This window comes from Triturus cristatus, chromosome 7 (genome assembly GCF_964204655.1).
Source record: "Triturus cristatus chromosome 7, aTriCri1.1, whole genome shotgun sequence".
Lineage (NCBI taxonomy): Eukaryota > Metazoa > Chordata > Amphibia > Caudata > Salamandridae > Triturus > Triturus cristatus.
The window spans coordinates 1,471,442,840-1,471,466,574 of NC_140590.1; positions in this window are offsets into that span (position 1 = coordinate 1,471,442,840).

Genomic DNA, 23,735 nt, shown 5'->3' on the forward strand with positions numbered 1-23,735 from the left:
ACATCACAGTGTGCTGTCACCTCAGCGTTGGCAGTGAGCCTGGACGTGTAGCTACGCACGCATCCTCCTGCATGCACAACTGGCGTGTGCTGGTCTGGGGTTCACAGGTCAGTGCAGGGGTTTGCCTATCCGGCAAGGGGAACGGGGTGTCTCGGACATGTCCGTGTACAGGATGTGCAGTAAGTGTGTCTCTGTGTTCTGGTGTGGCATGCTACAAGAGCCGCAGCAGTCGATGTTGTAAAGTGGCATGCACCACCTCCAAACGGCACTGTGATGGTGTAGTTGGAATGTAGCAGGACATGAGCAAATAGGCATTACAATGGTGTGCCGTACGAGTGCACGAGATACAACAGTGTACTGTACAAAAGTGTGGGGGCTCGTGGGAGGGAGGAGCAGCCGTTTGGCAACATAACACACAGTGAACTCGACCATGTGCCACATGCTGGGCATCTCATCCATGATGACCACGGTCGCAGACATCCCACAACACCAACGACTGGCCTTTGTACACATCCTGTATGAATACAGCGTGGTATTCACTTCTATGCTCGTTCAGTGGTGTGCTGTTGGCGGGTTGTGTGACTTGTGCTCCTTGTTGGTGTGTTTCATTTTGGCCATTGTTAATCTATATGTGTGTTGTATAGGCCTGGGCGGCAAATTCCGTTCCGCTCGCGGAATTTGCGGAATTTGCGTAATTTCGCGTTCCGCGGAGAACGCGAAATTGCCCAAAAGTCTGATTTCCGCGATTTCGCGAAATTTTTGCTTGTTCGCGTTCTCAAAATGCGTGTTCGCGAGATATTTCTCCCCGAGCACGCAAACAGCAATTGTGAACAGGAAAAAAGCATCGCGAACAAGCAATTCCGCGTGTTCGCGGAATTTCTGCGTGTTCGCGGAGATTTTTACCGTTTCGCGGAGATTTGCGTAACGCAATTCCGCAAATTCCGCCCACCCCTAGTGTTGTACTTAATTGTGCATGTGTGCCATTCTGCCCATCTCCCCCCTCCCCCCACTTCCTGCTTCTTCCTCTTCCTAGTGCTGTTGTGTCTATAATTTTGTTGCTGCACACATAAATACATGTAAAGAATACATTAGAATAGTTCCTTGATTCTTTTAGGTTTCAAAACTTCTCTATTGGTTTCTTTTTAATTTTCCATATGAACCGTTTTTTAAATATTCAACAACACATAGAAGTCAGAAGTACAACGTATTCTATCAACACACTTTCTAGAACATTCTACAACACATGCAGGTTAAAAGTTCATCAATTTTTTAAAACTTAATGATATTTTTTTGCAATATTTTCTTGAACATTTAACGACACGTGCAGGTTAAAAGTTCACGATTTTTTTAAGTTCGAACAGTGCCTTCCAAATGCAAGTAGCAGGTGATGTTGAGCTGAGCAAATTTTATCCTATGATATGTACTCCACATTGAAACTGCTTTTTCTTGACCAATCACAAAGATGCTTTTCCACAAAACTAATGTGCACCCTACTTTTAAAAAAGAATGCTTTTCATGATATCTTTAGAGATAAGTTATAGATAGGAATTAGCATTTAAAAAACCTTTGAAATTCACTGAAAAAAACATAGGTTTCATGCACGTTATAGTTAGGAATTGGCATTTAAAAAACCTTTGAAATTCACTGAAAAAACCATAGGTTTCAGGCACATTATAGTTAGGAATTAGCATTTAAAAAACCTTAGAAATTCACTGAAAAAAACATAGGTTTCAGGGGCTTTATAGTTAGCTGGACATTTCCCTCGTACAAAACCCTAGAAATTCCCCTGTTATAGTTAGTTCAGCTAACTATAACCCGTGCCCCCGCAATGCACTGCTGATGACGTCACATATCACATCACCCATGACATGGTCAGTGACATCACTGATGACATCTCAAATGACATCACAGATGACATCACTGATGACATCATCCATTGAGTATGTGTTTCTGAACAGTTTTAGTATGTTTAATATATATAGGGAAAGGCCTGTTGAAAAATAAGTGGGTGTACAAGTGTGTGAATGGATGATTTTCTAGGTGCGTAACTGACTCTATAAGTGAGTCATTAAATGTATCTTACTGCAGACTAGTGACTAAACTGTGTGAATGTCTGTATGTGTCTGTGTGTTGGTGTATAAGCGGCTGCATTGTTTTGTGAATAGCTATATGAGTGTCTATATGGGTTATTGATTGGTTGTCTGAGTATCTGTACGGGTGCCTGAGTGTTTGTGTGGGTAGAGTGTGTGTGACTCTTTGACTAGATGTGTGAGTGGGTGATTCAGTGGGTGCATGGTTTTAAGAGTGCATCTGTGATGGATTGTATGGTTGGGTGAGTGTATGTATGGGTGTGTTAGTGATTGAATGTATATCTCAGTTGTACATGTGTCAGTAACTACATATGTGAAACGCAGTGTATATGTGTGTAAGAGTATATAACTATCTATATTTGAGAGTGTGTGATTTTGGGAGTGGCTGTATGCGCCATAGTGCAAGGATATCTGTGTCATGTGCTGTTTGTTTTTCTGCAGGAAGACACAGAATTTGTTAGTATTTTTGTGAGTAAGTGAACTTGAGTGTGTTTAACTGTATAGGTGAGTAAATTGGACTGTGATTAATTATTTGCATGACTGACTAGATGTGTCAGTACCTCAATGGATGATTGGCGGTGTGTGAGTGTCAATATAGGTGTATAAATGCACAGAGTGACGGTAAGTATGAGTGACTGTAAAGGTGAGTGAGTGGACATGTATGTAGACCTAAAAGTCAATAAGTGGGTGTGTAGTTATTGGTATTGGAGTATCTATGGTTGTCAAAATGGCCGTTTGAAATTTTGAGTTGGTGTATCAAAGGTTATATTAGGGTGTGAGAAGATGCACTAATTTATCACATGGATGACGTCATCAGTGATGTCATCAGTGATTTCATTTGAGATGTCATCAGTGATGTCATCAGTGATGTCACTGACCATGTCATGAGTGATGTAATATGTGACGTCATCAGCAGTGCATAGCGGGGGCGCAAGTCATACTTAGCTGAACTAACTATAACCGGGGAATTTCTAGGGTTTTGTACGAGGGAAATGTCCAGCTAACTATAACGCCCCTGAAACCTATGGTTTTTTCAGTGAATTTCTAAGGTTTTTTAAATGCTAATTCCTAACTATAACGTGCCCGAAACCTATGGTTTTTTCAGTGAATATATATATATATGTGTGTGTGTGTGAGTGTGTGTGTGTGTACATATATATAAAGATATATATATATGTGTGTCTGTGTGTGTTTGTGTGTGTATTAACTACTAATGGTCATCAGTACGTAGTTAGAGTTAGGACCTTCTTTCCATGGGGAAAGCATTTTTTAACTTGCCTATAACTTTCAGTTGTTTTTGGGTTGTATGTAGAAGTGAATCATGTGATATTTAGGGTTAAATCCAGGAAATGCTGTAGTGCGATCATGTGATCAAGGCCATGTGACGTGGCTGAATCGCGTCATGGACAGAATTCAATACTTACAGTTTGGCACCGCAATACTTGGAGTCCGTGCCCCCTTCTGATTAGAAGATTGTTGCATTTGGGATTTTTTGCTTGATATATATTCGCCAGAAAAAAGGTGAGAAAACCATAAAAAAAATAAGAAAAGGGGGCAGGGTAGAAACACGCTGACCCCTAGGCCTGCTCAGGGGGGCACACAAAGACCCCCATGGCCAAAAAAACATTGTTTTAAAAACATTTTGGCGGGATTTGTGTAGGCTCCGCAAATCCGACAGAAAATCCCGGGTGGGCCAGGGCCCGGGGGCATTACACAATTATATAGCGGGGGACTCCACAGGCCGGGGACCGCCACCTTCCCAGGACTTCGATAATAATATGCGGGGGCATACAGCCCCTGGGGGCTGCCACCTCCCCAGGGCTTTTTCTTAAAAATGTGTGGGGGGGCTCCTGCCCCCCACGCTGCGCCAGAGACTGCCACCTAGCAGGCCCCCCAAGCCCTAGGGACTGCCACCTCCCCAGGGCATTTCAAAACAAATTTAGTGTGGGGATTGCTCGAGCCCCCCCCCACACTGCCCCTAAGACCACCACCTCCATAGGGCAAACTTTATTCAATTACGGGGCTTTGTAGCGGACTCCTGGCCCCGTGGACCAGCTACTCATAAGATGGGAGGGGGGCCGTGTGGCCCCCCTCCAGGATGCCTCCTTGGCCCTGGGGACCGCCAACCCCCAGGGCCGGCTCCAGGAATTTCCTGGGGTGCCCACCCCCAGGACATTTCACTTTGCTATGACAGGGCGGGAATACTGCTCCCGCCCTATCATAGCAAACGTTTGCTTTGCTTCATGGAAGCGAGAGCAGGAAAACTGCTCTTGCTTCCATGAAGTGAAGCAGAATTGCTTTTGAGTAAAGGGAGATGCATGTTTGCAGCATTCTCTGCCCAAAAGCAATGCCGGTTCTTGCAGGAGGTGGGGAGCTGTCAGGGATTGCAGCGGCATTGGGGCTCCCCCGCGGTCCCCAACATCGGGTCCCTGGGGCTAAAAATGGACGGGGATGGGGGATCACGTGGCCCCCTTCCCATGTAATTAAAAGTAAAAAAAAAAATAGGTAAATCCCCAGGGGATGGGGTTCCTGGGGCTGAAAATGGCCTCAGGAGGAGGGCCACGCGTCCCCCTTCCCGTTTAAAAAAATAATAATTAAACAATGGGTCAGGCCCTGGGGAATGTGGCTTCGAGGGCCCAAAAAGTATTAAGGGAAGGGGGGCCACACAGTCTTCCTTCCCAAAACAATGTTAAAAAAACAGAGCCTGCAACTTGCTGGAGGCCCCACCCCCTCCCTGCACCAATCTGCAAACGCGCCTCCTGGCGCACTCTGAGTTTGGGGATGAATTTCCCTTCAATACTGAGGCTCCTTAGGGGCCAACTAGTCCACCATGTACCTACAGTAAGCCCCAAACAGTGGGATTGATGAGAGGTGATTGGAGGCCATGACCCTTTTTACACCACTCTTTAAACGTGCCTCTTGGCGCACTTCTAGTGGGGCAATGAGGTCCCCCTGTGTCCTGAGGACCTCAGGACTAAAATGGACTTCATCCCGCAAACAGAAGTGCACTAGGAGGTATGTTTGCAGAGTGGTGTAGAAATGGGGCGTGGTCTATGAGCACCTCTCAGCAATCCAGCTGTGTGGGGCTTACTGGAGGCAACAGAAGGGATGGTTGGCCCCCAGGAACCCTCAGGAGGCAAGGAGACTTCATCCCCCAACCAAGAGCACGTCAGGAGGTGCGTTTGCAGAGTGGTGGAGAAAGGGCGCGTGGCCTGTGTCCACCTCTCAGCAATCCCACTGTGTGGTGCTTACTGAAGGTAACATGTGGGTTAGTTGGCCCCTAAGGACCACCACAAGCTTAGGGGACTTTAATCCCCATCCAAGAGCATGCCAGGGAGTGTGTTTGCAGAGTGGTGGACAAAGGGGGAGTGGCTTGCTATGAGAACTTACCAATCCTGCTGCGTGGTACTGGAGGTAATAGGAGGGGAAGTTGGCCCCCAAGGATGTTCTTGGGGGCCAACTATTGCTTCTGTTACCTCCAGTAAGTCCCACAGAGTGGGATTGCTAAGAGGTCTTCGGAGGCCACACCCTCATTTCTCTACGACCCTGCAAACACGCCTCCTGTCAAACTACTGGTTGGGGGATGAAGTCCACTTTACTCCTGAGGGACTTTGGGGGCCAAGAAGCCCTCCTGGTACCTCCTGTAAGTCCTACGCAGCGGAATTCCTGAGCTCTGGTCGAAGGCCCAGCCCCCTTTCTCCACCACTCAGCAAATGCGACTACTAGATAAAGAAGCATTTGCAATTTAATAGGTCTTGGATTTGCTAGAGATAGAGCTATTGGTGTTGTAAATGTAAAAGTTTTTTACTAATGTTTTTTGGAGTGGTGTGGATGTACATTATGTGCAGTGGAATTATTTGGTATGTTGTGCATTGAAATTATGTGTATAGAAAGTATGTGGTATTTAGTGTATGAGAATTATGTAGAGTGGGATTATGTGTTATGGAGAGTAATATGTGGCATGGTAGTCTGTGTTGTGGAGCGGTAACCTCAGGTTTAGTCTTCCTCATTTCCATGGAAGCTAAACTATAAACTCAATGAGACAAAAAAGAAGAAGGAACCACTGAGGAGCACTTCTGGACCTAGTCGGAGGTATGAGTATGGCCACTGGAATTATGCGACTGTTCGGCTGCACCGATTTTCGCAAATTAGACATTTTCCGCATTTGCCACATAATCCGTCATCTGCTGCATAATCTGCAGATTTGAACAAAAAAACTTGTTTCTAGCTCAAACAGCACAAACGTTACCAAAAATGCAGCGACAAGTGTTACAGAGTGGTGGAAGACCCTTTGCAAACTTGGAATGGTCACCTGTTACTTATTGCTAAATGTGGATGTTAAATTAGTACTAATTGTGTGCAAACCACTCTTGCTTCTTTTCTGCCTCTAATGCCTCTTCCTGCATTTCTCTTGCTTCTTTGTGCACCTTTCTTTCTTTTTCTGCTCTTCTCTTGCCTCTTTCTGCACATCTCTTCTGCTTTCTGCACCTCCCTTCTTTCTGCACCTCTCTTGCTTCTTTCTGCACCTCTCTTGCTTCTTTCTTCTGCACCTCTCTTACCTCTTTCTGCACCCTTTACTTCTTTCTGCACCTCTCTTGCCTCTTTCTCCTGCACCTCTCTTGCCTCTTGCTCCACTTCTCTTACCTCTTTCTGCACCTCACTTGCTTCATTCTGCACTTCCCATGCTTCTATCTGCACCTCTCTTGCTTCTTTCTGCACCCCTCTTCCCTCTTTCTGCACCCTTCTTCCTTCTTTGTGCACCTTTCTTGCCTCTTTCTGCACCTCTCATTCCTCTTTCTGCAGTTATCTTGCCTCTTTCTGCACCTCTATCACTTCTTTCTGGACTTCTGTTGCCTCTTTGTGTGCCCCCTCTTGCCTCTTTCTGCACCACTGTTAGCTCTTTCTGCACTGACTTTGCTACTTTCTGTACCTCTCTTGCAAATTTTTGTACCCCCTTGCTGCTTTCTGCACCCCTCTTCCCTCTTTCTACACCTCTCTTGCCTCTGTCTGTACCCCTGTTCTCCCTTTCTGCACCTGTTTTTCCTGTTTCTTCAACTCTCTTGCCTCTTTCTGCAGTTCTCTTGCCTCTTTCTGCACCTCTGTTGCTCCTCTCTGTACTTCTCTTACCTCTTTCTGCAACCCTCTTGCCTCTTTTTGCACTTCTGTTGGTTCTTTCTGCACTCCTTTTGCCTCTTTCTGCACCTCTCTTGCAAATCTTTGTATCCCTCCTGCCTTTTTCTGTACCCCTCTTCCCTCTTTCTGCACCTCTCTTGCCTCTGTCTGCCCCCCTGTTTTCTCTTTCTGAACCTGTGTTGCCTGTTTCTGCAACTCTCTTGCCTCTTTCTACAATTCTCTTGCCTCTTTCTGACCCTCTGTGGCTTATTTCTGCACTCCTCTTGCCTCTTTCTGAACCCCTCTTGTCTCTTTCTGCACCTCCCTTGGTTATTTCTGCACTTCTCTTGCTTTTTTCTGCATCTCTCTTGCTTCTTTCTGCACCACTCTTGCCTCTTTCTACACCCCTCTTTCTTCTTTTTGCACCTCTCTTGCTTTTTCTGCACCTCTGTTGTTTCTTTCTGCAACACTCTTGTCTCTTTCATCACTTCTCTTGCTTCTTTCTAAATCTCTGTTGCTTTTTTCAGCACTTCTGTTGCCTTTTTTACACTTCTCTTGCTTCTTTCTACCCCTCTGTTGCTTCTTTCAGCACTTCTCTTGCCTCTGTCTGCACATCCCTTGCCTGTTTCTGCACCTGTCTTTCCTCTTTCTGCAGCCCTCTTGCCTATTTCTGCACCCTTCTTCCATCTTTCTGTACCTCTTTTGCCTCTTTCTGCATCCCTGTTCCCTCTTTCTGTACCTCTCCCTGCTGTTTATGCACCTCTATTGCCTTTATTCACTTCTCTTGCCTCTTTCTGTGCCTCTGTTGCTTCTTTCTGCACCCCTCATGCCTCTTTCTGCACTCTTCTTCCCTCTTTGTTCACCTCTCTTGCCTCTTCCTCAACCTCTCTTTCTTCTTTTTGCAGTTCTCTTTCCTCTTTCTGTACTTCTTTTGCTTCTTTCTGCACTTCTGTTGACTCTTTCTGCACTCCTCTTGCCTGTTTCTGCACCTCTGTTGGTTCTGCCTGCACTGCTCTTGCTGCTTTCTGCACCTCTCTTGTACATTTCTTCTGCACCCCCTTGCCTCTTTCTGCATCCCTCTTCCCTCTTTCTGCACCTTTCTTGCCTCTGTCTGTACCCCTGCTCTCTCTTTCTGCACCTTTTTGCCTGTTATTGCAACTCTCTTGCCTCTTTCTGCAGTTCTCTTTCCTCTTCATGGACCTCTGTTGCTCCTTTCTGTACTTCTCTTGCCTCTTACTGCACCCATCTTGCCTCTTTCTGCACCTCTGTTGGTTCGTTCTGTACTTCGCTTGCTTTTTCCTGCATCTCTCTTGCTTCTTTCTGCACCCCTCTTACCTCTTTTTGCACCCCTCTTTCATCTTTCTATATCCCTCGTGCCTGTGTCTACAACTCTATTGCCTATTTCTGCACCTCTGTTGCTTCTTTCTGTACTTCTCTTGCATCTTTCTGCACCTCTCTTGCCTCTTTCTGCACTTCTCTTGCTTTTTTATGCACCTCTCTTTTTTCTTTCTGCAATTTTCTTGTCTCTTTCATTGCTTGTCTTGCTTCTCTCTACACCTCTGTTGCTTCTTTCAGCACTTCCCTTGCCTCTTTCTGCACTTCTCTTGCCTGTTTCTGTACCTGTCTTGCTTCTTTCTGCACAGCTGTTGCCTCTTTCGGCCCCTCACTTGCTTCTTTCTGCACGCCTCTTGCCTCTTTCTGCACCTCTCGTCCCTCTTTCTGTACCTCTCTTGCCTCTTTCTGCACCCCTCTTCCCTCTTTCTGCACCTCTCCTGCCTGTTGGTACACATCTGTTGCCTCTTTCTGCACTTATTTTCTTTTTCTGCACCTTTGTTGCTTCTTTCTATACTTCTCTTGCCTCTTTCTGTACCCCTCTTCCCTCTTTCTACACCTCTCTTGCTTCTTTCTGCACCCATCTTGCCTCTTTCTGCACCCTTCTTCCCTATTTGTGCACTTCACTTGCCTCTTTCTGCACCTCTCTTTCTGAACCTCTCCTTCCTCTTTCTGCACCTCTATTGCCTCTTTCTGCACTTCTCCTGCCTTTTTCGGCACCCCCTTCTTTCTTTTTGCAAATCTGTTACTTCTTTCTTCACTTCTCTTGCTTCTACCTTTTAGTACACAAATCTAGAGAGTATGCTGTTTGAAACACAGGTATTCAAGTATTTATATGTTTATTTGTATGTAAAATTTCACTAGGTAAAAGCAGAGACCCACACATGCATACCTTCACAAACTTGGTCAGATTAAAAACAGTGATATGGTTAGGATTGCTGTTTTACATTTGGTAGGCCTAACATTCGGGGGCAGTCGATGAATAGTGAACCTTCAAGAGAAAAGTGAGGTTTAAGACATCTTGGGAGAAGGATTTGTGATTAGGCTACTTTGTATGAGTATGTGGAAAGGTACAGAGAAAGTAGGCCTCTTTCTGCACTTCTCTTGCTTTTTTCTCCACTTCTCTTTCTTCTTTCTGCACCTCTCTTGCTTCTATCTGCACCCCTCCTTCCTCTTTCTGCACCCTTCTTCCCTCTTTCTGCACCTCTCTTTCCTCTTTCTGCAGTTTGCTTGACTCTTTCTGTACCTCTATTGCTTCTTTCTGCACTTCTGTTGCATCTTTCTGCATCCCTCTTGCATCATTCTGCACCTTCGTTGGTTCTTCCTGCACTGCTCTTGCTTCTTTCTGCACCTCTCTTGCAAATCTCTGCACCCCTCTTGCCCCTTTCTGCATCCCTCTTGCCTCTTTCTGCACATCCGTTGGTTCTTCCTGCACTGCTCTTGCTTCTTTCTGCACCTCTCTTGCAAATCTCTGCACCCCTCTTGCCCCTTTCTGTACCCCTCATACCTCTTTCTGTACCTCTATTGCCTCTGTCTGCACCCTTGGACTCTTTTTCTGCACCTCTTGTGCCTGCTTCTGCAACCCTCTTGCCTCTTTCAGCAAACCTCTGCACCTCTTTTGGTTCTTTCTATACTTCTCTTTCTTTTTTCTGCATCTGTCTTGCTTCTTTCTGTATCCCTCTTGTCTCTTTCTGCACCCCTGTTGCCTCTTTCTTTACCCTTCTTCCCTCTTTGTGCACCTGTCTTGCCTCTTTCTGCATCTCTCTTTCTTCTTTCTGCACCTCTCCTGCCTGTTTCTGTACCTCTGTTGCCTCTTTCTGCACCCCTCTTCCCTCTTTCTGCACCTCTGTTGCTTCTTTCTGCACTTCTCTTGCTTCTTTCTGTACCTCTCTTGCTTCTTTCCGCACCCCTCTTGCCTCTTTCTGCACTCTTCTTCCCTCTTTCTACACCTCTCTTACCTCTTTCTGCACCTATCTATCTGCACCTCACCTGCCTGTTTCTGCACCTCTGTTGCCTCTTTCTGCACCCCTCTCCCCTCTTTCTGTACCTCTTTTGCCTGTTTTTGCACCTCTGCTCCGTCTTCCTACACCTCTCCTGCCTGTTTCTGCACCTCAGTTGCTTCTTTCTGTACTTCTCTTACCTCTGTCTGTACCCTCTTCCTTCTTCCTGCACCTCTCTTGCTTCTTTCTGCACCCCTCTTGCCTCTTTCTGTACCCTTCTTCCCTCTGTGCACCTGTCATGCCTCTTTCTGCACCTCTCATTCCTCTTTCTGCACCTCTCCTGCCTGTTTCTGCACCTATGTTACCTCACTCGTCACTTCTATTTTCTTTTTCTGTACCTCTGTTGCTTCTTTATGCACTTCTCTTGCCTCTTTCTGCACCCCTCTTCCCTCTTTCTGCACCTCTGTTGCTTCTTTCTGATCTTCTCTTGCTTCTTTCTGCACCTCTCTTGCTTCTTTCTGCACCCCTCTTGCCTTTCGGCACCCTTCTTCCCTCTTTGTGCATCTCTCTTGCGTCTTTCTGCACCTCTTTTTCTGCACCTCTCCTGCCTGTTTCTGCACTTCTGTTGCCTGTTTCTGCACTTCTCTTGCCTCTTTCTGCACGTCTGTTGCTTCTTTCTGCACTTCTCCTGCCTTTTTCTGCACCCCTCTTCCCTCTTTCTGTACCCTTCTTCCCTCTTTGTGCACCTCTGTTGCCTCTTTCTGCACCTCTCTTTCTCCACCTCTCCTGCCTGTTTTTGCACCTCTGTTGCCTCTTTCTGCACTTCTCTTGCCTCTTTCTGCACATCTGTTGCTTCTTTCTGCACTTCTACTGCCTTTTTCTGCACCCCTCTTTCCTCTTTCTGCACCTCTGTTGCTTCTTTCTTCACTTCTCTTGCTTCTACCTTTTAGTACATACATTTACAGAGTATGCTGTTTGAAACACAGGTATTCAAGTATTTGTATGTTTATTTTGATGCAACATGTCACTAGGTAAAGTCAGAGACACATGCATGCATACGTTCACAAACTTGGTCAGACTTACAACAGTGATATGGTTCGGATTACTGTTTTACATTTGGTAGGCCTAACATTCTGAGCAGTCAATGAATAATGAACTTTCAAGAGAAAAATGAGGTTTAAGACATCTTTGTAGAAGGATTAGTGATTAGGCTACTTTGTATGAGTCTGTGGAAAGGTACAGTCGAAGTAGGCCTCTTTATGCATCTCTGTTGCTTCTTTCTGCACTACCCTTGCTTCTTTTTGCACATTTTTTCCTCTTTCTGGACTTCTGTTGCCTCTTTCTGCATGTCTCTTGCTTCTTTCTGCAGCTTTCTTCCTCTTTCTGCACCTCTCTAGCTTCTTTCTGCACTTCTCTTGCTTCTTTCTGCACCTTTCTTCCTCTTTCTGTACATGTCCTACCTATGTAGGCATTGTTAGAAATTAGCATTTAAAAAACCTTAGAAATTCACTGAAAAAACCATAGGTTTCAGGGACATTATAGTTAGTAATTAGCATTTAAAAAACCTTGGATATTCACTAAAAAAACACAGGTTTCAGGGACTTTATAGTTAGGCTGACATTTCATTTGTACAAAAGCAGAGAAATTCAGCTGTTATAGTAAGCTGAGCTAACTTTAACTTGCGCACCCGCAATGCACTGCTGATGACGTCACCCATCACATCAATTATGACATGGTCAGTGACATCCTTCATTGCATCACTGATGACATCTCAAATGACATCACTGATGACATCACTGATGACCTCATCCACTTAATATCTGATGCACCTACTCACACCCTAAGATAACCTTTCATACACCCACTCTAAAATACAGACTAACATTCTCGAAACCACAGACACACCAATACCAGTTAGTACATACACACTGATTCATAGGTCTACACACTCATGCACTCACTCACCCATACAATCACTCATTCACACAGTCATTAATCAATTCAGCCACTGATAAATGCACTCATTTACCCATACAGACACTCAGTTACTCATGCACCTAGTCAGTCACCAAAAGAATCAGTCACACTGCCATTTGCTCACCTATACAGTTATACACACACTACCTCACCTATTCAAACCAATACTAACACATACTTACTATCTTATACAATCACTGACACAAGCACACACTCATCCATACAGTCACTCCCACAATCACTCACTCTCAGAAATAGTCACTTATGTACTCCAACACTCACATATACTGCCTTTTACATATGTAGTTACTCACACATATACCACTCAGACATCCATTCACTCATCAACCCAGCCATATGCACACTCATTCATCCATACAGCCCCTCGCAGATGCACTCATGAACATAAACATCCAGTGAACCACCCACTCACACATCCATGCAGGGAGTCTCACACCTCACCCACTCACACAGAGACTCAGGCACCCATACAGGTACTCAGACAACCAATCATTAACCCATGTAGACACTCATGTAGCTACTCACCAACCCATGCAGACACTTACACACCAACTGACAGACTGATACAGCCATTCACACAGATTGGTCATTCACCCATGCATTCACTAAGACATGTTTAATCACTCACTTCTGCAGTCATGCAGGCACCCACTAAATCATCCATACAGATACTCATTCATCCACTCATTCTTCGAATACACCTTGGTGTATATATATAACATTCTTTCACGTTTTAGAAACGCTCACACTCAGTAATCAATGATGTCATCAGTGATGTAATTTGAGATGTCGTCAGTGATGTCATGAGTGATGTCACTGACCATGTGATGAATGATGTAATATGTGGCGTCACCAGCAGTGCATTGCGGGGGCGCAAGTTATAGTTAGCTCGGCTGAATTTCTATGCTTTTGAACTAGTGAAATGTCAGCCTAACTATAACATCCCTGAAACCTGTGTTTTTTTCACTGAAAATATATATGTATATATATATTCACTGAAAAAACCATAGGTTTCAGGCCTGATATAGTTAGGAATTAGCATTTAAAAAACCTTAGAAATTCACTGAATAAACAATAGGTTTTAGGGGTGTTATAGTTAACTGGACATTTCACTCGAACAAAACCATTGAAATTCCTCCGATATAGTTAGTTGTACTAACTACATCTTGCGCGTCCGCAATCCACTGCTGATGATGTCACATATTACATCATTCATGACATGGTCAGTGACACGTTTTGGTTACAATAGTGATTTTGAAGGAATAATATTGTATTTTAAAAGTTGACACTTAGAAGTATTTTCACATAGAATCACCAATGTTATCCTATGGCAGAAACTTCACTTAGCAGGTAAGTAGTGTTATCATTACTGTTTCTTACTCAGTGGTGGATCCTGGATCCAGCACTGGTGAATCTCCTGTAAACAGTTGCAAGAATGTGTTCAAGTCATACTTACAGACGATATTTTAGGAATATTTTTAGTTTGTGAAAATAGACACTTAGAAACTTTTCTGGTGAAAACCACATAATGGCTTCCTATGGAAGGAAATACAAGTTACTGGTAAGTACGCTTAGAATTACTTTTCAGGGTCTGTGCTGGGCTAAAAGATGCAGCCCTGGGTTCTCTCCTGATAACAGGTGAGTAAATTGGAATTCGTACTTCGTCTGATTTTAGAGGAATATTCGTACGTTTCAAAAATGGACACTTAGAAACTTTTCTGGTGAAAACCACACAATGGATTCCTATGGATGGAAATACAAGTTACTGGTAAGTACGCATAGAATTACTTTTCAGGGTCAGTGCTGGGCTAAAAGATGCAGCACTGGGTTCTTTCCTGATAACAGATGAGTACATCGGAATTTGTAGTTCGGCTGATTTTAGAAGAATATTTGTACTTTTCAAAAATGGACACTTAGAAACTTTTCTGCTGAAAGACACACAATGGATTCCTATGGAAGGAAATACAAGTTACTGGTAAGTACTCTTAGAATTACTTTATAGGGTCAGTGCTGAGCTAAAAGATGCAGCCCTGGGTTCTCTCCTGATAACAGGTGAGTAAATCGGAATTCGTAGTTTGGCTGATTTTAAAGGAATATTTGTACGTTTCAAAAATGGACACTTAGAAACTGTTCTGGTGAAAACCACACAATGGATTCCTATGGAAGGAAATACAAGTTACTGGTAAGTATGCTTAGAATTACTTTTCAGGGTCAGTGCTGGGCTAAAAGATGCAGCCCTGGGTTCTCTCCTGATAACAGGTGATTAAATCGGAATTCGTAGTTCGGCTGATTTTAGAGGAATATTTGTACGTTTCAAAAATGGACACTTAGAAACTTTTCTGGTGAAACCCACACAATGGGTTCCTATGGAAGGAAATACAAGTAACTGGTAAGTACGCTTAGAATTACTTTTCAGGGTAAGTGCTGGGCTAAAAGATGCAGCACTGTGTTCTCTCCTGATAACATGTGAGTAAATCGGAATTCGTAGTTCGGCTGCTTTTAAAGGAATATTTGTACGTTTCAAAAATGGACACTTAGAAACTGTTCTGGTGAAAACCACACAATGGATTCCTATGGAAGGAAATACAAGTTACTGGTAAGTACGCTTAGAATTACTTTTCAGGGTCAGTGCTGGGCTAAAAGATGCAGCCCTGGGTTCTCTCCTGATAACAGGTGAGTACATCGGAATTTGTAGTTCGGCTGATTTTAGAAGAATATTTGTACTTTTCAAAAATGGACACTTAGAAACTTTTCTGCTGAAAGACACACAATGGATTCCTATGGAAGGAAATACAAGTTACTGGTAAGTACTCTTAGAATTACTTTATAGGGTCAGTGCTGGGCTAAAAGATGCAGCCCTGGGTTCTCTCCTGATAACAGGTGAGTAAATCGGAATTCGTAGTTCGGCTGCTTTTAAAGGAATATTTGTACGTTTCAAAAATGGACACTTAGAAACTGTTCTGGTGAAAACCACACAATGGATTCCTATGGAAGGAAATACAAGTTACTGGTAAGTACGCTTAGAATTACTTTTCAGGGTCAATGCTGGGCTAAAAGATGCAGCCCTGGGTTCTCTCCTGATAACAGGTGAGTAAATCGGAATTCGTAGTTCGGCTGATTTTAGAGGAATATTTGTACGTTTCAAAAATGGACACTTAGAAACTTTTCTGGTGAAACCCACACAATGGATTCCTATGGAAGGAAATACAAGTAACTGGTAAGTACGCTTAGAATTACTTTTCAGGGTAAGTGCTGGGCTAAAAGATGCAGCACTGTGTTCTCTCCTGATAACATGTGAGTAAATCGGAATTCGTAGTTTGGCTGATTTTAGAGGAATATTTGTACAATGGTGAAGGAAGGGGGCGGGGCCTGAGGTGACGTGTGCAAACACGCCCTGCGGCGCGTTTTAAGTTGGGGAATTAATTCCTCTTCAATCCTGAGGTCCCCTGGCGGCCAACTAGCCCACCAGGTACCTCCAGTATGCGCCAGGTAGCTGCGTTGCAGAGAGGTGTTCAGAGGCCACGCCCCTTTTTACAACACTCTGCAACACAGCTCTGTGGCGCTTACTAGAGGTACCTGGTGGGCTAGTTGGCCCCAGGGGACGTCTGGATTGAAAAGGAATGAATTCCCCAACTTAAACCGCGCCACAGGGTGTGTTTGCACACATATCACCTCAGGCCCCGCCCCTACCTTCACCACTGTGCAAACGCGCCCCGTGGTGCGTTTTAAGTTGGGGGATTAAGTCCCATTGAATCCTGAGGTCCCCTGGCGGCCAACTAGCCCACCAGGTACCTCCAGTAAGCGCCACGGAGCTGCGTTGCAGAGAGGTGTAAAAAGGGGCGTGGCCTCATTACATCTCTCTGCAACGCAGCCCCCTGGCACGTACTGGAGGTTCCTGGTGGGCTAGTTGGCCCCCGGGGACCCCCAGTATTCAAGGGGAATTAGTTCCCCCTCTGCAAACGCGCCAGGGGGCGCGTTTGGAGAGTGGTGCAAGGAGGGGGCGTGGCCTCTGGCCCGCTCCCTTCTTTTTTGGATTTTTTTTTTTTTAGAAGGGGCGCTGTGTAGCCCCCCTTCCTTTTCTAATTTATTGGCCCTGGGGACCCCATCCCCCAGGGCCTGCCCCCAATTTCTTTGTTAAAAAAATAAAAAATCGGGAAGGGGGACGCGTGGCCCTTCTCCCGAGGCCATAATTTGCCCAGGGGACCCCATCCCCCGGGGCATGGCCCTTTTAAAAAATATATATATTTTGGAGGGGGGCTGCCTTGCCCCCCTCCTGTGGCCACTTATGGCCCCAGGGACCCCATCCCCGGGCGTTTTTTTTTTGTTGCTTTTTAAAAAAAAAAAAAAAATTAGGAGGGGGGATGCGTGGCCCCCCTCCCGTGCTACTACTAGCCCAATCCCCCCACTATCCCAGCTGGCTCCCCGCGTCCTGTGGGAGCCGGCATTGCTTTTCCACATGGGGAGCAGCTAACATGCTGCTCCCCATGTGGAAAAGCAATCTGCTTTGCTTCATTGAAGCGAGAGCAGGCTTCCCTGCTCTCGCTTCAATGAAGCAAAGCAGTTTGCAATGGCAGGGCGGGAGCCTCGCGGCTCCCACCCTGTCATTGCAAACTACAGTGTCCCGGGGGTGGGCACCCCGGGACACTGCAGGAGCCGGCCCATGGGAGTGGTGGTCCCTAGGGCCTATACAAGGCTCCAGGAGGAGGACCGTGCGGCCCCCCTCCCAGATTTTGAAGTTGCCCCGGGGCGTGGCGGTTCCCGGGGCTGGGGGGGCCTGAGAGGCCCCCCAACAAATATTAATAAGCCCCGGGGGTGGCAGTTCCCGAGGCTGGGGGGGCCTGAGAGCCCCCACCAACGAATATTAAGAAGCCCAGAGGGGTGGCGGTCCCCGGGGCTGGGGGGGCCTGAGAGCCCCCCAACAAATATTAAGAAGCCCCGGGGGTGGTGGTCCCCTGGGGTGGGGGGGCCTGAGAGCCCCCCACACAATTGAAATAGGCTCCGGGGGTGGCGGTCCCCGGGGCTGGGGGGGTCTGAGAGCCCCCACACGTAATTAAATAAAGCCCCGGGGGGTGGTGGTCCCTGGGGATGGGGGGCCCCTCTGGGCCCCCCTTTACATCAGTATTGCCCTGGGATTTGGCCCCCAGGGGCCAATTACCAAAGAAGAGCGGGCTTTTTTTTTTTATTTTCGTCCGAAATTCGCGCTGGGTGCGCGATTCTCACCGATTTTGTTCTTTTAAAAAAAATGCTTTTTTTTACCCTGGGGGTCCTTGTGGGACCCCCTGAGCAGGCCTTGTGGGTCAGGGTGTTACTTCCCTGCCCTCTTTTTGCATTTTTCGCGTTTGTTTTTTAGGTTTCTTGTGCATCGGTTCTACCGAGGCACAAGATGGCTGCCAACCCTTCCTGATTTGGAGTGTTGACAGCCAATTAGAATACAGCTCGTGCACGGCAGGGTGCGCGCTGGGTGCGCATAGGGTGCGCGGATCCTCCGAGGCCATAGATATATATGTACTTTTAAATGTCATTTTCTCAGGAACTACTGAACGGATTTACACCATTTAAGCAAAAGGCACGAGTCTGAACTAAGGACTACCACTTTGCCAAATTTGGTGTAATTCCGTTCAGCATTTGGGCTGTAGCTGCGGCTAAAGTTCCTATGGGAAATTGCATGGGGAAAACGCGTTTTGGGACCCCCCTTTTTTCTCGGCCCCCCCTTGACGAATCACCGTGAAACTTTCAGGATAGGGGCGGACCAGACCTGGCCAAAAGTTTTGAAAATTTCGCGTAGATTCATCAATCGGCGCCAAAGTTATTACAAATAGAATGTTGCGGATTTCCTATGGAAAATAGTTCCTAACTATATCTACCTACTGGCGACTGCCAGTAGGTAATGTTTATCCACTGAAAAAACATACATATGTGTGTATATATATGTGTATATATATATCAAACACACAGGTTACCCTCAAAAGGAGTCATTCTCCCAAGTAGGTTGTAACTCCTTTAATGAAGATTGCAGCAACAACAGCATGAGCACGAAATCGATTACAAGGCGGCCTGGCATGTTTTGGGCTACCACGCCCTTGTTCACAGACCTGGTAAGAGTCAAACAACAAAAAATTACTGAACCGGACAGTAGTCTCATAAGCTCAGCTGCCACAAGTGTGCATAAGTGTGTTCTCACGTGTGCATGTGTAACCAGCCCAGAGACCCTTACATCAGCAGTACAGCAAAGGACCTTATCTTAAAAAGACATTGGTGGCCAGCACTATCTATCCTTTTTCAGAGAATGTACAGTAAGTGTGACTTCATTTCTGGGGGGAAATAAAATTTGGGAGTCCCAAAACTCGTTTTCCCTATCCATTGTTCTATAGGAAATCTAGGCACAGTTACCAACCAAATGCCTGAACAGATTTACACAGAATTTGGCGGAAAACTAGATTTTGGTCAAGAAAGAGTGCTCTTCTGATTTGGTGTTAATCAGTTGAGTAGTTGGGGGGGCGTGGCGAGCGGCCAGAGATGGAGGTTGCGTGAGCGCTGTTCTCCGCATCAGCCCAACAATAATACGATCCAAACGGAGGGGAAAGCTTAGCCTGGCTTATCGGGCGGGGTCACCCCTGATGCAGACTATTATGATGCAGCGTAGGAGCTGCAAGCGGGTGTCCCGACCCCGCTGCTGGCAAGAGGCGGCCGTGTGTGGTGGGGAGCTTCGGCCCTGAGTGCTACGACTGACCGGAACCTGCCTTGGACTCCCCTCTGCGTGTGTAGGCCTGAGGTGAGGAGGAGTATTGGGGACAAGGCTCGAAGCACACGAGTGGCAGACCTGCTCGGACCGGGGGGCTGAGCGGACAGAGACGAGTCAAGCCACCTGGGGTGCCGGCTACTGGCCTTGGAGCTGGGGCGTGGCAAGGCCTGTTGGAACTGCCTGCTGGAGACCATGAGGTGGGCTGGCTGGAGATCCCAGTGCACCGGTGGTGCTGCGCTGAGGAGACTCCCGCGGGGAGCTCATGCAAGGAGTGGCCTCCACCCGGTGGGTTAGCAATGATACTTACATTGCTGGGAGTGGAATCTGGAAGCACTGCTCCTAGTGAGAGTCCCGGGTGTGCAGAGTGCCCAGTTGGTGGGGAGAGCGGCTGAACACAATAGCATGGCCTGAGGCCCTGGCCCCGAGTATTGGACTGAGGCGGGGCCCATTGGCTATTTATGGTGGTAGACACGGCGTGGCTGCAGGGCCGGGCCTGACAGCAAAGGGTCATTTGTGCCAGAGACCTAAACCCCCACACTGCTTGGGGTGGCTCAGCACGACCGGCATCGTGTAGCTTAGCCGGGATGCAGAGCTCAGACCCCCGTGCTTGGATTTGCGAAGCCATCCGACGGAGGCTGTGGGACTTGATCCTGGGGGGAACGGGTTCATTGAGATCAGACCCCTGGACCTTGCAAAGAGGGGGAACACTGATGAACCCTGGAGTCCTGCGGTGATAACTTAACCTGTGCAGCCTTAGGTAGCGCTGAGCTTCAACACGCAATTAAGTCTCCTTAAACAGAGCAGAGCAGAGCACCACAAAGCAGGCTGAAGGAGGACCCATGGAGATTCCTGTTGTATGCTTGGTGTGCTGTCTTTATGTGGCCAGTTGGAACCCTGAGGCATGGTGCTGCAGCCCTGGAGGGCAGACAGGTGGCCGAGACCTGAGGAGGGCAGACACCGCGGAACTGTGCACCAACAAGACTTACATTGCGGGCCATATTGTAGTACACTGGTTGTGGTGGCCCCTCCAATAGGATAGAAACTGACCCCGTCGGCCCTATTGAAGACTCAGAGAGTGGAAGCCCCCCCGGTCCTGTGGGAGCTTGTGTGAGAGACTTGGAGGAACACGTTGGGGTGGCCTGGAGTCTGGAGGTGTAGCCTGGTGCAATCTTTTGGCTCTGATACCTCTGGAAGGCAGGCAGAATATTGGATATTGGTAGGTGGCTGGGGATTTATGTCCCAGTGAAGCCATACTGAAGGCTTAGGCTGGGTGTTGGGGCTGGAACCCCTCCCAACATCAGGACCCATAATGATGGGGAAGACGCAGGGGAAACAAACTGGCACTGCCCCTGAACACGAGGATGAGCCCTCCGACCAGCGGAGGTGTAGCCCTGACCCTCCAGCATGACCCGATCCCATCCATTAACAACTGGCCAAAATACTGGAAGCCATTTCAGATACCAAGGCCACGCTCCATCAGGACATAAGTACGGTCTCAGTGGGGTTGGGCCTCCTCCGTGCGGAACACCATAAACTCAGCGAGAGGGTTAAGGAAGTGGAAACCGGTCTTGAAGAATTGACACCCGAAGATAAAGCTCTCCCAGCGGGTAACGGAACTTACGGATAAGGTTCGTATTCTGGAAACACGGCCGGAGAATGGAGAAGGTCGCAGCCATCACAATAATGCAAGAATTCTGGGCCCTCCGGAGGGGATAGAAAAAGGACACACGGTGGCGTATCTTGAGCCATGGCTCAAGGATGTGGTGGCCCCAGGAGCGCGTGCAGCACAGTGGGGTTAGGGAATATTCCTACTACTCGCACTTGCACCATCTTCACACAAGAATAGATTCATTTAGGTGTTCACAGACCTTCAGCGCCCTCACCCAGTCTACTGAATATCTGGGTTGCACGTATTCAGATCATAGTCCCCTGGTATTAACTTATTGCCCCCAGAGGCGTAGACCTCTGATTCCCACATGGCGACTAAATCCTGTGGCCCTGGAGGACGCGCCCTTTGCGGAGTCCTTACGCACTACGGTGGATGCATACTTTACTGAAAATACGGGCACTGCCTCTACAGCATTAGTTGAATGGGAGGCTTTTAAAGTGGTGGCGAGGGGACATTGTATGGGACAAACCATTGGGATACAGAGAGAACTTCACAGAGAACTCACTGGGGTTTCAGATTTGTGAGCAATTGTTGGCAAAACGAAAGCAGTACGATGAGGCACTAGAGAGGCTCCGCTCACATGACTATAGAGCCTACATGGATAGAGTACAGTCTGAGGAGGGGAAAGCTAGGCAGTTACTGGCATGGATCATTAGGCCTGAATTGTGGGGATCCCCGATCACCCACATCAGAATGGCAGAAGATAGGACTGAGTATGACCCAGATAAGGTAAATGGAACCTTCCAGACATATTATGAACAATTGTATATGGCCCAGTCAGGCGCCTCACAAGATGATATTGACGCTTTCTTGGACCCTCTGGCCCTGAAGGCAGTTGAGGAGGAGACTATGGAGGAACTGGGGGGACGGGTCACTCTCCAGGAAGTCAGGAGAGCCTTGGCTCTGCTGGCCAGGGGTAAAACGCCAGGCCCTGATGGCCTGCCTGCAGAGTTTTATGTGAAATATAGACCTGTATTGGCCCCCCGCATGGTTGCTTTGTACAGCGAAGCCCTTGAACTGGGGTGACTGCCGCCCTCTACGTGTTCTACGATGGTGATACCGCTCCCCAAGACCGACAGCCCCGAGGCAGGGGTGAGGGATTATAGACCTTTGTCCATGCTCAACACTGATTTCAAAGTACTCCGTAAAATACTGGCGCTTAGACTCCTGCCACATATGACATCTTTGACCCAATCTGACCAGAATCGATTTGTTCCCTCCCGAAACACTTTGTATTATCTGCGTCGTTTATATTCGGTGCTGTACAATTCGAAGGCCCAAAACTTACCGCGAGTAGCTCTGCTGTCGGTGGATCTGGAGAAAGCATTCGACACTGGGACTATCTCATAGGAGTTATGAAGAAAATGGGAATGGACCGGGCTGTTAAAAATGGGTTCAATGATTATATACCTCCCCGACGGCATGGGTCAGAACGGGCGGTACCGTCTCTCCAGACTATGCAGTCTCCCGTGGGACACAACAGCGGTGTCCGCTGGGTCCCCTGTTGTTTGCACTAGCGGTTGAACCACTGGCAGAACTCTTCCGTAGTGGAGGAGAGGGACTTGGAATACAGCTGAATGGCAGAATGTACATTATCTCCTTATATGCTGACGATCTGTTGATCTATTTGAACGATTCCTGTGCGGGAACGGCCACCGCTTTTGAAAGGCTCGAGAGCTTTGGCCAGCGATCAGGGCTGCTGACTAATTGCCATAAGACACACCTGTTTCCAGTGGCCGGACCTCGCCCTAGGCCCGGAGACCTTCCGGAAGTATATAATTGGTCCTCGTCCTCCTTTAAGTACCTGGGAATTCAGATCTTCCATTCTTTGGAGAATATGAGAGAAGGAAATCTGTGAAGGGCCGTCCGTTCCTTATTCTCTAGTGTGGCCTTCTGGGGCTCGTTGCAACTACCGTTAATGGCTTGGATCTCGCTGACCAAGATGGTTATGCTACCTAGGTTATTATATTATTTTGTAAAACTACCAGTGATGATGCCTGCGGGTTGGTTTAGACTCCTGGAGGCACTGGTGCGAGATCTTATTTCGGCAGATGGTAGGCATAGGGTTGCGCTGCGCACCTTGCAACGCCCTATGATAGAGGGTGGATTGGGGGTCCCAGACTTCGAATTTTAACATCTGGCTGCCCAACTTTAGTGTGTGGCGCAGTGGTTGGAGGGGGTGATTCAGGAGGGAACGTACCTAGTAGAACCTGGGCAACACCCACGATTACTGCTTGCTAAGCTGTTAAACCTGGCCACAAAAGTCACTTACACCTTGGTTTTGCAGATTACGGCTTTGCAGTGTTGGAGAAGATGCATGGCTAGATTGCCAGTGGGTCCAAAGTACACTCTGGTTTTGCCATTGAAAGACCTCCCCTATGGTGAACCACAGACGATCTATGGGGTGGAACAGCTGCTGGCCTGGACTGGGGCGGGGATTGATACAACTGGGGATCTGTTTCAGGAACGCTGCTTACTCCCTTTTGTGGACCTGGTAGAGAGTTCTGGCCTTCCCACCAGCCAATTCCTTATGTACGAAATGCTAGTGAGGACGTTTGAATGGTTGTGGGTTGCGGGAAGGGAGGAATCACCTACACATGGGGTTCTCCACTCCTTTACAACACTGGGTACAGCTGGCCATCAAATTAAATTGTTTTATGCCTCTCTTTTGGAGGCCTCATTGTCCCCGATGCACAAACTCTGGGGTAAATGGGAGGTAACTCTTAACCAAACACTTACTGATGAAGACTGGAGACGCGTGCTGGAATCGCCTAAAAAAATATCCCGCAATACCCGCCTGAAATACCTGCAATTAACTATGTCCACATGACATATATGACTCTGCACCGCAT